The 15,577-nt window shown below is 39.6% G+C and overlaps 1 protein-coding gene across 1 annotated transcript in view; it reads left to right on the top strand.

Annotated features, from left to right (window-relative positions):
• LOC308322833 (neuronal acetylcholine receptor subunit beta-2-like) overlaps positions 1-15,577 on the top strand; it is a 51,178-nt gene that overhangs the window by 19,036 nt on the left and 16,565 nt on the right. The gene's annotated exons all lie outside the window — the stretch shown is intronic.

Below are 15,577 nucleotides of genomic sequence, written 5' to 3'. Positions count from 1 at the left end.
TCAAAAATGATGAAAAACTGCGCGCTATAGTATGCCGTACGATATGGGCTATAGCCCACGGTCCAAAATGATGAGAAACGAGGCTAACTTTTTTTTTCAACATTTCAAAAAACATGGGCTATAACCCATCGTTTTTGTCATTTCGTCATTTTTTTTAAATCCTCAAAAATGATGAAAAACTGCGCGCTATAGTATGCCGTACGATATGGGCTATAGCCCACGGTCCAAAATGATGAGAAACGAGGATAACTTTTTTTTTCAAAATTTCAAAAAACATGGGCTATAACCCATCGTTTTTGTCATTTTTTCATTTTTGTCAAATCATCAAAAATGATGAAAAACGGCGCGCTATAGTATGCCGTACGATATAGGCTATAGCCCATGGTCCAAAATGATGAGAAACGAGGATAACTTTTTTTTTCAAAATTTCAAAAAACATGGGCTATAACCCATCGTTTTTGTCATTTTGTCATTTTTTTCAAATCTTCAAAAATGATGAAAAACTGCGCGCTATAGTATGCCGTACGATATGGGCTATAGCCCACGGTCCAAAATGATGAGAAACGAGGCTAACTTTTTTTTTCAACATTTCAAAAAACATGGGCTATAACCCATCGTTTTTGTCATTTCGTCATTTTTTTAAAATCCTCAAAAATGATGAAAAACTGCGCGCTATAGTATGCCGTACGATATGGGCTATAGCCCACGGTCCAAAATGATGAGAAACGAGGATAACTTTTTTTTTCAAAATTTCAAAAAACATGGGCTATAACCCCCTTCACATTCAGTAGATCCTGTGAACTTTTGTGGCCAGATGTAATTTCTAGGTCTAGTAGGTCTATAGTAAATCATTTAAAAATGTCTACATGGGCTATGGGCATCGGTCCGAGTGGGCCGTGCACCCAGTTTTCACAAAGGGTCCACCCGTGTTAGCCCATATGGGCTTATGCGGGTTTCTAAGTGGGTCCAAATGGGCCATTCTATTTCAGAACCATGTGTGCGCCACCTGTGTTTGCCTGTATGGGTTTTAACTGGGATCTGATTGGGCCTTAAGTGGGTACCAGCTGGGCGAATTATATGTGACCCATGTAGGCCACACTTGTGTCCGCCCTCATTGTCTTCCGTCCTGTTTCTTGCAAGCCGAAATAGCTCAGTTGGTAGAGTATTAGATTAAAGGTCCCTCAACCTGGGTTTCGGCAGTTGAAATGAAATTAGATATTAGATATAGAAAACCGTAGACTCTCAGGCTGAAGTTTGTTCAGCCAAATTTGTTTAAAAAGTAAAAATTAATTCTGGCTATAAAATAATTGTCTTGTAGAGCAGTGGTTGTCTGTGGAGCGAGGGGTAGGGCAGAGGGCGAGGGGTAGAATCCCCTTCGTTTGAAGGGATGTCTCGACGGGACTTAAAACGGAGCAACATCACTGAGGGCTGAAAGGTGGACGAGGTAAGAAGCCTTTTATGTACTTTATTATGGAAAAATATTATAATAACCAATATTATATGAATGTATTAACAATCTGCATCGCCAAAAATATCGCAATCTCTAGCAAAGGTTAACGTTACCTCACATGAACTAACGATATGATACGGCGTTGCATTCATACAACGTTACCCATTCATTTGGCGCCGCATCGGCGCTTTATTCTTTTTTATTTATCGCCGGTGCCCCGGTGATAGGCTACAACTCGGAAGCAAGCTAGCTTATTAGCAGGCATCAGTCCGACCCCCCTGACCACGATATGTCAACATTCTGCAGTTTTGGAGCTCTTAAAAGCCGTGAAATAGCCTACTGTACCTACATAACGCTGTCGCTGCATAACGTTGGCTACTCACTGCAGTGATAGCTATGGTTTAATCATGACCAATGTTAAGCTAATCCCCACAAGTTGCAAAACTTACATAACTAATTAGCAATCTTGTTGTTTTTTCCCCAGGCAAACCAGCTATGGAAACAGATTGCAAGCTGCTGTGCAGACTGTACATTGGATGGAGATGAATCACGATGGCATTTTCATTGATAGAAAATTACTCTGTTCTTAATGATATTAAAAACGATGACCAGTGACCACAGCCCCTTCTTTCTATACTGTAAATAGTTTTTCCTTTTTCTAACCCTATATCTGTACCCATGCTATACAAACCAATAATCAATGAATCAGGTACAACTGTTGAGCAGGTGTCAGAATGAGCTATATCTAGCTGAATTACATTCTGCATGGTGGGCTACCAACATGAGACAAAACTACAATATATTTATTTCATCATAACCACAGCAATGTTATATTTACGTTGCATCTCTACAGCTTAAATCAAATGGAAAGTAGTTTCCAAAGTGGGTTATGGGCTAAATGATAGTTTGTACACTCAGAGTTAATTAACATTCATATAACAATATAAATTGGGGGTCCTAGAGACAGAAATGCCATCAAAGTTTGGGGACCACTGGCCTGCAGTGAGCTTGCAGATCAGCTATTTTCTGAGAACAGGTTGTATATCAATATCTACAAGGGACGTTCAATATTTAGGGACGTTCAAATTCCTAGGGGGATGATTTATCTCCCTACCCCTTGACACTCATTATGTAGGGACAAGGGGCAAGGGCTGAGGGGTAGGGTTAAAAAACGAATTGGGATTGGGCCTAAATGTTCAAATCCCACTCTTCCTAAAGTTTAATGCTAGTTATTGAGCTTCATTTACTGCTATTCTAGCAGTGGCTCACAGCCTCAGCCTCAGCCTGACTACCTCAAAACTCTAATTGTCGTAGTGGTTAAGATGTTGGCTTTCCACGTGGGAGACCAGGGTTCGATTCCCGGCTGTTACACTGTCATACAAAAGAAGACCTCAACAGCGCTAAGAAACATCTGATTAATATAATGCTGTGTTATTTAAACTTTACTAACTGAAGGCTAACGAACAAAAGATCACTTCAAAATTACCAGGAAACTTTGCCTGAGAGTGTCTGACTGATGGTGCAGTGGTCTAATCATCAGGCTTTCAGTACAGACATTCCATGTTGGCCGGTTCAAGTCCCATGTCATGACATCAAGGTGCTGGAGGACCATCGGGAGTTCCTCCTACAACTCAATGCTGCAGTAATTTGAACTTTTCAAGGCTTGAATAAAAAATAAAAACTCAAAAGCACCAGGAGATATCTGCTGAATGCCCCAAGGTGCCTTGGCTCAATGGTGTAGAGCGCTTGACCCGTTGCCTCTGCTTCAGACGGTTGGCCGGTTCAAGTCCCATGTCATGACATCAAGGTGCTGGGAAGGACCATCGGGAGACGGTGCTCTCTCCCCCTGTTTCCTGAAAAGTAACGGTTGGGGGTTATGTCTGAAAGAACCCTGTCCACCTAAAATTTTACAGATAAGAATTAGGTCAAACGTTTAAAAATAAAATAGCAATGCATTTTGGCCCATCATCTGACAGAATAGTCTGTGTTTTTGCATACTGGGGCCCGATTATAATCGTGGACAATGGCAATGTCATTTTCTTGAATTTTGACAATGAAAAACTACCGCAATTTCCGCAATTTCCGCAATTACCATTTCCGCAATTTCCGCAATTATCATTTCCGCAATTTCCGCAATTTAGCAATTTCCATTTCCACAATTCCGCAATTTCCGCAATTAACATTTCCGCAATTTCCGCAATTTCCGCAATTAACATTTCCGCAATCTCCGCAATTAACATTTCCGCAAATTTCCGCAATTTCCGCAATGAACTATAGTTCATGGTTTTCGCAACGATTTAAAAAACAAATGTGAAAATGATAAAAAAAACGACATACTATAGTTCAAAAGGTTAGCTGGACAGAGTTCTTTCAGACATAACCCCCAACCGTTACTTTTCAGGAAACAGGGGGAGAGAGCACCGTCTCCCGATGGTCCTTCCCAGCACCTTGATGTCATGACATGGGACTTGAACCGGCTAACTGTCTGAAGCAGAGGCAACGGGTCAAGCGCTCTACACCATTGAGTCAAGGCACCTTGGGGCATTCAGCAGATGTCTCCTGGTGCTTTTGAGTTTTTATTTTTATTCAAGCCTTGAAAAGTTCAAATTACTGCAGCATTGAGTTGTAGGAGGAACTCCCGATGGTCCTCCAGCACCTTGATGTCATGACATGGGACTTGAACCGGCCAACATGGAATGTCTGTACTGAAAGCCTGATGATTAGACCACTGCACCATCAGTCAGACACTCTCAGGCAAAGTTTCCTGGTAATTTTGAAGTGATCTTTTGTTCGTTAGCCTTCAGTTAGTAAAGTTTAAATAACACAGCATTATATTAATCAGATGTTTCTTAGCGCTGTTGAGGTCTTCTTTTGTATGACAGTGTAACAGCCGGGAATCGAACCCTGGTCTCCCACGTAGAAAGCCAACATCTTAACCACTAGGACAATTAGAGTTTTGAGGTAGTCAGGCTGAGGCTGAGGCTGTGAGCCACTGCTAGAATAGCAGTAAATGAAGCTCAATAACTAGCATTAAACTTTAGGAAGAGTGGGATTTGAACATTTAGGCCCAATCCCAATTCGTTTTTTAACCTACCCCTCAGCCCTTGCCCCTACATAATGAGTGTCAAGGGGTAGGGAGATAAATCATCCCCCTAGGAATTGGAACGTCCCTAAATCCCACTCTTCCTAAAGTTTAATGCTAGTTATTGAGCTTAATTTACTGCTATTCTAGCAGTGGCTCACAGCCTCAGCCTCAGCCTGAATACCTCAAAACTCTAATTGTCGTAGCGGTTAAGATGTTGGCTTTCCACGTGGGAGACCAGGGTTCGATTCCCGGCTGTTACACTGTCATACAAAAGAAGACCTCAACAGCGCTAAGAAACATCTGATTAATATAATGCTGTGTTATTTAAACTTTACTAACTGAAGGCTAACGAACAAAAGATCACTTCAAAATTACCAGGAAACTTTGCCTGAGAGTGTCTGACTGATGGTGCAGTGGTCTAATCATCAGGCTTTCAGTACAGACATTCCATGTTGGCCGGTTCAAGTCCCATGTCATGACATCAAGGTGCTGGAGGACCATCGGGAGTTCCTCCTACAACTCAATGCTGCAGTAATTTGAACTTTTCAAGGCTTGAATAAAAAATAAAAACTCAAAAGCACCAGGAGACATCTGCTGAATGCCCCAAGGTGCCTTGGCTCAATGGTGTAGAGCGCTTGACCCGTTGCTTCTGCTTCAGACGGTTGGCTGGTTCAAGTCCCATGTCATGACATCAAGGTGCTGGGAAGGACCATCGGGAGACGGTGCTCTCTCCCCCTGTTTCCTGAAAAGTAACGGTTGGGGGTTATGTCTGAAAGAACCCTGTCCACCTAAAATTTTACAGATAAGAATTAGGTCAAACGTTTAAAAATAAAATAGCAATGCATTTTGGCCCATCATCTGACAGAATAGTCTGTGTTTTTGCATACTGGGGCCCGATTATAATCGTGGACAATGGCAATGTCATTTTCTTGAATTTTGACAATGAAAAACTACCGCAATTTCCGCAATTCCCGCAATTACCATTTCCGCAATTTCCGCAATTTCGCAATTTCCATTTCCGCAATTTCCGCAATTATCATTTCCGCAATTTAGCAATTTCCATTTCCACAATTCCGCAATTTCCGCAATTAACATTTCCGCAATTTCCGCAATTTCCGCAATTAACATTTCCGCAATTTCCGCAATCTCCGCAATTACCATTTCCGCAATTTCCGCAATTTCCGCAATGAACTATAGTTCATGGTTTTCGCAACGATTTAAAAAACAAATGTGAAATTATAAAAAAAACGACATACTATAGTTCAAAAGGTTAGCTGGACAGAGTTCTTTCAGACATAACCCCCAACCGTTACTTTTCAGGAAACAGGGGGAGAGAGCACCGTCTCCCGATGGTCCTTCCCAGCACCTTGATGTCATGACATGGGACTTGAACCGGCTAACTGTCTGAAGCAGAGGCAACGGGTCAAGCGCTCTACACCATTGAGCCAAGGCACCTTGGGGCATTCAGCAGATGTCTCCTGGTGCTTTTGAGTTTTTATTTTTTATTCAAGCCTTGAAAAGTTCAAATTACTGCAGCATTGAGTTGTAGGAGGAACTCCCGATGGTCCTCCAGCACCTTGATGTCATGACATGGGACTTGAACCGGCCAACATGGAATGTCTGTACTGAAAGCCTGATGATTAGACCACTGCACCATCAGTCAGACACTCTCAGGCAAAGTTTCCTGGTAATTTTGAAGTGATCTTTTGTTCGTTAGCCTTCAGTTAGTAAAGTTTAAATAACACAGCATTATATTAATCAGATGTTTCTTAGCGCTGTTGAGGTCTTCTTTTGTATGACAGTGTAACAGCCGGGAATCGAACCCTGGTCTCCCACGTGGAAAGCCAACATCTTAACCACTACGACAATTAGAGTTTTGAGGTAGTCAGGCTGAGGCTGAGGCTGTGAGCCACTGCTAGAATAGCAGTAAATGAAGCTCAATAACTAGCATTAAACTTTAGGAAGAGTGGGATTTGAACATTTAGGCCCAATCCAAATTCGTTTTTTAACCTACCCCTCAGCCCTTGCCCCTACATAATGAGTGTCAAGGGGTAGGGAGATAAATCATCCCCCTAGGAATTGGAACGTCCCTAAATCCCACTCTTCCTAAAGTTTAATGCTAGTTATTGAGCTTAATTTACTGCTATTCTAGCAGTGGCTCACAGCCTCAGCCTGAATACCTCAAAACTCTAATTGTCGTAGCGGTTAAGATGTTGGCTTTCCACGTGGGAGACCAGGGTTCGATTCCCGGCTGTTACACTGTCATACAAAAGAAGACCTCAACAGCGCTAAGAAACATCTGATTAATATAATGCTGTGTTATTTAAACTTTACTAACTGAAGGCTAACGAACAAAAGATCACTTCAAAATTACCAGGAAACTTTGCCTGAGAGTGTCTGACTGATGGTGCAGTGGTCTAATCATCAGGCTTTCAGTACAGACATTCCATGTTGGCCGGTTCAAGTCCCATGTCATGACATCAAGGTGCTGGAGGACCATCGGGAGTTCCTCCTACAACTCAATGCTGCATTAATTTGAACTTTTCAAGGCTTGAATAAAAAATAAAAACTCAAAAGCACCAGGAGACATCTGCTGAATGCCCCAAGGTGCCTTGGCTCAATGGTGTAGAGCGCTTGACCCGTTGCTTCTGCTTCAGACGGTTGGCTGGTTCAAGTCCCATGTCATGACATCAAGGTGCTGGGAAGGACCATCGGGAGACGGTGCTCTCTCCCCCTGTTTCCTGAAAAGTAACGGTTGGGGGTTATGTCTGAAAGAACCCTGTCCACCTAAAATTTTACAGATAAGAATTAGGTCAAACGTTTAAAAATAAAATAGCAATGCATTTTGGCCCATCATCTGACAGAATAGTCTGTGTTTTTGCATACTGGGGCCCGATTATAATCGTGGACAATGGCAATGTCATTTTCTTGAATTTTGACAATGAAAAACTACCGCAATTTCCGCAATTCCGCAATTTCCGCAATTACCATTTCCGCAATTTCCGCAATTTCGCAATTTCCATTTCCGCAATTTCCGCAATTATCATTTCCGCAATTTCCGCAATTTAGCAATTTCCATTTCCACAATTCCGCAATTTCCGCAATTAACATTTCCGCAATTTCCGCAATTAACATTTCCGCAATCTCCGCAATTACCATTTCCGCAATTTCCGCAATTTCCGCAATGAACTATAGTTCATGGTTTTCGCAACGATTTAAAAAACAAATGTGAAAATGATTAAAAAAAACGACATACTATAGTTCAAAAGGTTAGCTGGACAGAGTTCTTTCAGACATAACCCCCAACCGTTACTTTTCAGGAAACAGGGGGAGAGAGCACCGTCTCCCGATGGTCCTTCCCAGCACCTTGATGTCATGACATGGGACTTGAACCGGCTAACTGTCTGAAGCAGAGGCAACGGGTCAAGCGCTCTACACCATTGAGCCAAGGCACCTTGGGGCATTCAGCAGATGTCTCCTGGTGCTTTTGAGTTTTTATTTTTTATTCAAGCCTTGAAAAGTTCAAATTACTGCAGCATTGAGTTGTAGGAGGAACTCCCGATGGTCCTCCAGCACCTTGATGTCATGACATGGGACTTGAACCGGCCAACATGGAATGTCTGTACTGAAAGCCTGATGATTAGACCACTGCACCATCAGTCAGACACTCTCAGGCAAAGTTTCCTGGTAATTTTGAAGTGATCTTTTGTTCGTTAGCCTTCAGTTAGTAAAGTTTAAATAACACAGCATTATATTAATCAGATGTTTCTTATCGCTGTTGAGGTCTTCTTTTGTATGACAGTGTAACAGCCGGGAATCGAACCCTGGTCTCCCACGTGGAAAGCCAACATCTTAACAACTACGACAATTAGAGTTTTGAGGTAGTCAGGCTGAGGCTGAGGCTGTGAGCCACTGCTAGAATAGCAGTAAATGAAGCTCAATAACTAGCATTAAACTTTAGGAAGAGTGGGATTTGAACATTTAGGCCCAATCCCAATTCGTTTTTTAACCCTACCCCTCAGCCCTTGCCCCTTGTCCCTACATAATGAGTGTCAAGGGGTAGGGAGATAAATCATCCCCCTAGGAATTGGAACGTCCCTAAATATTGAACGTCCCTTGTAGATATTGATATACAACCTGTTCTCAGAAAATAGCTGATCTGCAAGCTCACTGCAGCCCAGTGGTCCCCAAACTTTGATGGCATTTCTGTCTCTAGGACCCCCAATTTATATTGTTATATGAATGTTAATTAACTCTGAGTGTACAAACTATCATTTAGCCCATAACCCACTTTGGAAACTACTTTCCATTTGATTTAAGCTGTAGAGATGCAACGTAAATATAACATTGCTGTGGTTATGATGAAATAAATATATTGTAGTTTTGTCTCATGTTGGTAGCCCACCATGCAGAATGTAATTCAGCTAGATATAGCTCATTCTGACACCTGCTCAACAGTTGTACCTGATTCATTGATTATTGGTTTGTATAGCATGGGTACAGATATAGGGTTAGAAAAAGGAAAAACTATTTACAGTATAGAAAGAAGGGGCTGTGGTCACTGGTCATCGTTTTTAATATCATTAAGAACAGAGTAATTTTCTATCAATGAAAATGCCATCGTGATTCATCTCCATCCAATGTACAGTCTGCACAGCAGCTTGCAATCTGTTTCCATAGCTGGTTTGCCTGGGGAAAAAACAACAAGATTGCTAATTAGACTGATGCCTGCTAATAAGCTAGCTTGCTTCCGAGTTGTAGCCTATCACCGGGGCACCGGCGATAAATAAAAAAGAATAAAGCGCCGATGCGGCGCCAAATGAATGGGTAACGTTGTATGAATGCAACGCCGTATCATATCGTTAGTTCATGTGAGGTAACGTTAACCTTTGCTAGAGATTGCGATATTTTTGGCGATGCAGATTGTTAATACATTCATATAATATTGGTTATTATAATATTTTTCCATAATAAAGTACATAAAAGGCTTCTTACCTCGTCCACCTTTCAGCCCTCAGTGATGTTGCTCCGTTTTAAGTCCCGTCGAGACATCCCTTCAAACGAAGGGGATTCTACCCCTCGCCCTCTGCCCTACCCCTCGCTCCACAGACAACCACTGCTCTACAAGACAATTATTTTATAGCCAGAATTAATTTTTACTTTTTAAACAAATTTGGCTGAACAAACTTCAGCCTGAGAGTCATACGGTTTTCTATATCTAATATCTAATTTCATTTCAACTGCCGAAACCCAGGTTGAGGGACCTTTAATCTAATACTCTACCAACTGAGCTATTTCGGCTTGCAAGAAACAGGACGGAAGACAATGAGGGCGGACACAAGTGTGGCCTACATGGGTCACATATAATTTGCCCAGCTGGTACCCACTTAAGGCCCAATCAGATCCCAGTTCAAACCCATACAGGCAAACACAGGTGGCGCACACATGGTTCTGAAATAGAATGGCCCATTTGGACCCACTTAGAAACCCGCATAAGCCCATATGGGCTAACACGGGTGGACCCTTTGTGAAAACTGGGTGCACGGCCCACTCGGACCCATGCCCATAGCCCATGTAGACATTTTTAAATGATTTACTATAGACCTACTAGACCTAGAAATTACATCTGGCCACAAAAGTTCACAGGATCTACTGAATGTGAAGGGGGTTATAGCCCATGTTTTTTGAAATTTTGAAAAAAAAAGTTATCCTCGTTTCTCATCATTTTGGACCGTGGGCTATAGCCTATATCGTACGGCATACTATAGCGCGCCGTTTTTCATCATTTTTGATGATTTGACAAAAATGAAAAAATGACAAAAACGATGGGTTATAGCCCATGTTTTTTGAAATTTTGAAAAAAAAAGTTAGCCTCGTTTCTCATCATTTTGGACCGTGGGCTATAGCCCATATCGTACGGCATACTATAGCGCGCAGTTTTTCATCATTTTTGAGGATTTGAAAAAAATGACGAAATGACAAAAACGATGGGTTATAGCCCATGTTTTTTGAAATGTTGAAAAAAAAAGTTAGCCTCGTTTCTCATCATTTTGGACCGTGGGCTATAGCCCATATCGTACGGCATACTATAGCGCGCAGTTTTTCATCATTTTTGAAGATTTGAAAAAAATGACAAAATGACAAAAACGATGGGTTATAGCCCATGTTTTTTGAAATTTTGAAAAAAAAAGTTATCCTCGTTTCTCATCATTTTGGACCATGGGCTATAGCCTATATCGTACGGCATACTATAGCGCGCCGTTTTTCATCATTTTTGATGATTTGACAAAAATGAAAAAATGACAAAAACGATGGGTTATAGCCCATGTTTTTTGAAATTTTGAAAAAAAAAGTTAGCCTCGTTTCTCATCATTTTGGACCGTGGGCTATAGCCCATATCGTACGGCATACTATAGCGCGCAGTTTTTCATCATTTTTGAGGATTTGGAAAAAATGACGAAATGACAAAAACGATGGGTTATAGCCCATGTTTTTTGAAATGTTGAAAAAAAAAGTTAGCCTCGTTTCTCATAATTTTGGACCGTGGGCTATAGCCCATATCGTACGGCATACTATAGCGCGCAGTTTTTCATCATTTTTGAAGATTTGAAAAAAATGACGAAATGACAATAACGATGGGTTATAGCCCATGTTTTTTGAAATTTTGAAAAAAAAAAGTTATCCTCGTTTCTCATCATTTTGGACCATGGGCTATAGCCTATATCGTACGGCATACTATAGCGCGCCGTTTTTCATCATTTTTGATGATTTGACAAAAATGAAAAAATGACAAAAACGATGGGTTATAGCCCATGTTTTTTGAAATTTTGAAAAAAAAAGTTAGCCTCGTTTCTCATCATTTTGGACCGTGGGCTATAGCCCATATCGTACGGCATACTATAGCGCGCAGTTTTTCATCATTTTTGAGGATTTGACAAAAATGAAAAAATGACAAAAACGATGGGTTATAGCCCATGTTTTTTGAAATGTTGAAAAAAAAAGTTAGCCTCGTTTCTCATCATTTTGGACCGTGGGCTATAGCCCATATCGTACGGCATACTATAGCGCGCAGTTTTTCATCATTTTTGAAGATTTGAAAAAAATGACGAAATGACAAAAACGATGGGTTATAGCCCATGTTTTTTGAAATTTTGAATTTTCTTCAAATCCTCAAAAATGATGAAAAACGGCGTGCTATAGTATGCCGTATGGTAGGGGCTATAGCCCATGTTCAAAAATGATAAAAAATGAGGATAACATTTTTTTCAAAAATTAAAAAACGATGGGCTATAACCCATGTTTTTTGAAATTTTGAATTTTCTTCAAATCCTCAAAAATGATGAAAAACGGCGTGCTATAGTATGCCGTACGGTAGGGGCTATAGCCCATGTTCAAAAATGATGAAAAATGAGGATAATTTTTTTTTCAAAAATTCAAAAAACGATGGGCTATAACCCATGTTTTTTGAAATTTTGAATTTTCTTCAAATCCTCAAAAATGATGAAAAACGGCGTGCTATAGTATGCCGTACGGTAGGGGCTATAGCCCATGTTCAAAAATGATGAAAAATGAGGATAACATTTTTTTCAAAAATTCAAAAAACGATGGGCTATAACCCATGTTTTTTGAAATTTTGAATTTTCTTCAAAATTTATGAAAAACGGCGTGCTATAGTATGCCGTACGGTAGGGGCTATAGCCCATGTTCAAAAATGATGAAAAATGAGGATAACATTTTTTTCAAAAATTCAAAAAACGATGGGCTATAACCCATGTTTTTTGAAATTTTGAATTTTCTTCAAATCCTCAAAAATGATGAAAATTGGCGTGCTATAGTATGCCGTACGTTAGGGGCTATAGCCCATGTTCAAAAATGATGAAAAATGAGGATAACATTTTTTTCAAAAATTCAAAAAACGATGGGCTATAACCCATGTTTTTTGAAATTTTGAATTTTCTTCAAATCCTCAAAAATGATGAAAAACGGCGTGCTATAGTATGCCGTACGGTAGGGGCTATAGCCCATGTTCAAAAATGATGAAAAATGAGGATAACATTTTTTTCAAAAATTCAAAAAACAATGGGCTATAACCCATGTTTTTTGAAATTTTGAATTTTCTTCAAATCCTCAAAAATGATGAAAAACGGCGTGCTATAGTATGCCGTACGGTAGGGGCTATAGCCCATGTTCAAAAATGATGAAAAATGAGGATAACATTTTTTTCAAAAATTCAAAAAACGATGGGCTATAACCCATGTTTTTTGAAATTTTGAATTTTCTTCAAATCCTCAAAAATGATGAAAAACGGCGTGCTATAGTATGCCGTACGGTAGGGGCTATAGCCCATGTTCAAAAATGATGAAAAATGAGGATAACATTTTTTTCAAAAATTCAAAAAACGATGGGCTATAACCCATGTTTTTTGAAATTTTGAATTTTCTTCAAATCCTCAAAAATGATGAAAAACGGCGTGCTATAGTATGCCGTACGGTAGGGGCTATAGCCCATGTTCAAAAATGATGAAAAATGAGGATAACATTTTTTTCAAAAATTCAAAAAACAATGGGCTATAACCCATGTTTTTTGAAATTTTGAATTTTCTTAAAATCCTCAAAAATGATGAAAAACGGCGTGCTATAGTATGCCGTACGGTAGGGGCTATAGCCCATGTTCAAAAATGATGAAAAATGAGGATAACATTTTTTTCAAAAATTCAAAAAACGATGGGCTATAACCCATGTTTTTTGAAATTTTGAATTTTCTTCAAATCCTCAAAAATGATGAAAAACGGCGTGCTATAGTATGCCGTACGGTAGGGGCTATAGCCCATGTTCAAAAATGATGAAAAATGAGGATAACATTTTTTTCAAAAATTCAAAAAACAATGGGCTATAACCCATGTTTTTTGAAATTTTGAATTTTCTTCAAATCCTCAAAAATGATGAAAAACGGCGTGCTATAGTATGGCATGAATTGAACAAAGGGCATTGTTCAATTCATCAAAACATTTAGAGACAAACAAATAGACACTTATATGTAGTTAAAGCAACAGAGTTAAGCAACAGAAACAAACAACAATGGATTCTACAGTGTAAAGACACCAATTTAATTATAAATGTCAATAAAGTTGAATATCTAATAATATCAATTTAAAATGTATTATCCAATACAAATTTCCTTACCATTTTTAATGTTTTAGTTTTGTATTGCTATTTTTATTTGCTAATTGTAGATTGACCTACTTTTTGTTTCTGGCATTCCGCTGCTTGTTATTTTTTATTTTATTTTCATGTGAAGTACTTTGAGTTTGCATTTTTGTGCTATATAAATAAAGTTTAATATGTGAAGTACTTTAGTTGTCAAGGATGCAGACAGAGTTGAACCCAGGAGCAAAGTCACAACAAACTAGAGTATAATAATAAAGTATTTAATAAAGAATTACGAGATATCTTACACAGGGGAATGCAGGTAGGAATCAGGCATGAATCAGAATGACATCAAAGTCAACACATGAACAGGCAGGACATCTGTGACACAGGTTATGAACTGACAATGAGTGTTTGTACTGAGTCCAGTTTTATAGTGAGCAGGTTGATTGGAGAAGTGTTCACTGCTGGGCTGATTAGGTAGTTGACAGGTGTGTAAATGGAACTGGGTGTGCTGGAATGGGATATGGGAGGCCAGTGTGGAGACTGAGGGAGAGACAGAATGTGACAGAGTTGCATTTTATGTATGAAATGTGCTATATAAATAAAGTTTACACCACTGACTGTCCCTCCATATAAAATAAAGGCGAAAGTCACAAAAGAAAATTGATCAGTTATAATTCCAGACTATGAAGAATCATTTAATAAAGGAATACTTCCAGATTCAGTTAAAGATTAGCTACAATAATTGTGATATTAAAAGTTAAATGCTCGTCATATGACATAACAGAGAGGAATGGGCCGGACCCTGCGCGCAAGGGGACAATTTACAATTTTACAATTTAGGCATTTAGCAGACGCTCTTAATCCAGAGCGACTTACATTAAGCAAGAACAAAAGCATGGGAATACATCACATAAAAGCATTTATCATGAAGTGGAAAACAGGAAACAAGAAATGGGTAATACATTTTAAATTGATATTGTAATCACAGACTATCTTCTTGGTGTCTTTGAACTATAATTTGATATTTGATTTAAACATACAAAAGGACAAAAGTGTCATCAAAGCAGGTTATTGAGCAATGCAGGGCCTCGCACCCCATATAGGTCAGCAGAAGCTGGCTAATAGTACTATTACCATCGCTTTTCGTGTTGCTTTGCTTTGTGACACTTGAGTTCATTGCATGTAAATAGGCCTAGACAGTTAAATAAATAAAACAAGAAAAATACTAAAATAGCCAATCTACAATCTGGCTCATATTACATAATTTTCACATTTTGTGCCCATATATGGAGCTGAGTGGACCTGGCCCCTTTTGTGGCCATATATGGAGCTGAGTGATTGCTGATGCAACACACTCCATATTTGGATAGCGGGACAGACACACACACAGACAGACAGACAGACATGCGTTCGCAATCACTGCGTTCGCAATAATGAGAAGAACCCATTGCAGCTAATGCTAACATATGCTGCAATGTCCATGTCTATGCCAAAATGAACCAAAAATGTTCCAAATTAAAGTCGATTCCTTGGTGAGACCTGGTTGACGCCACGGTGCCTTTCACTAATTTCCAAACGCCTTGTACGATTTAATAAAAAAATATGAAATATTCACACATAATAAGAAGAACCCATCATCATCATCATCATCCAGCAGCTAGCTAACATGCTAACAGATACTACATGTCCATAACTAAGCCAAAAATGGACAGAAATGTTCCAAATTAAAATCGTTCCCTTATTGGCCCCTGGAGAAAGCCCTGCTGCCTTTAAATATTTTCCAAACACCTTGTACGATTTATTAAAATTATGAATACCTCCATCCACCGCACACTGTAACAAGATGGCCGCCGCCGTGCTGTTTTGGAATTACTGAGAGGTAGGGGCGGG

The sequence above is a fragment of the Protomyctophum bolini genome (genome assembly GCF_963924005.1).
Source record: "Protomyctophum bolini genome assembly, chromosome: 10".
In the NCBI taxonomy this organism is placed as follows: domain Eukaryota; kingdom Metazoa; phylum Chordata; class Actinopteri; order Myctophiformes; family Myctophidae; genus Protomyctophum; species Protomyctophum bolini.
The sequence above is the reverse complement of the archived record's forward strand: the minus strand, read 5'-3'. Positions and strand labels throughout refer to the sequence as shown.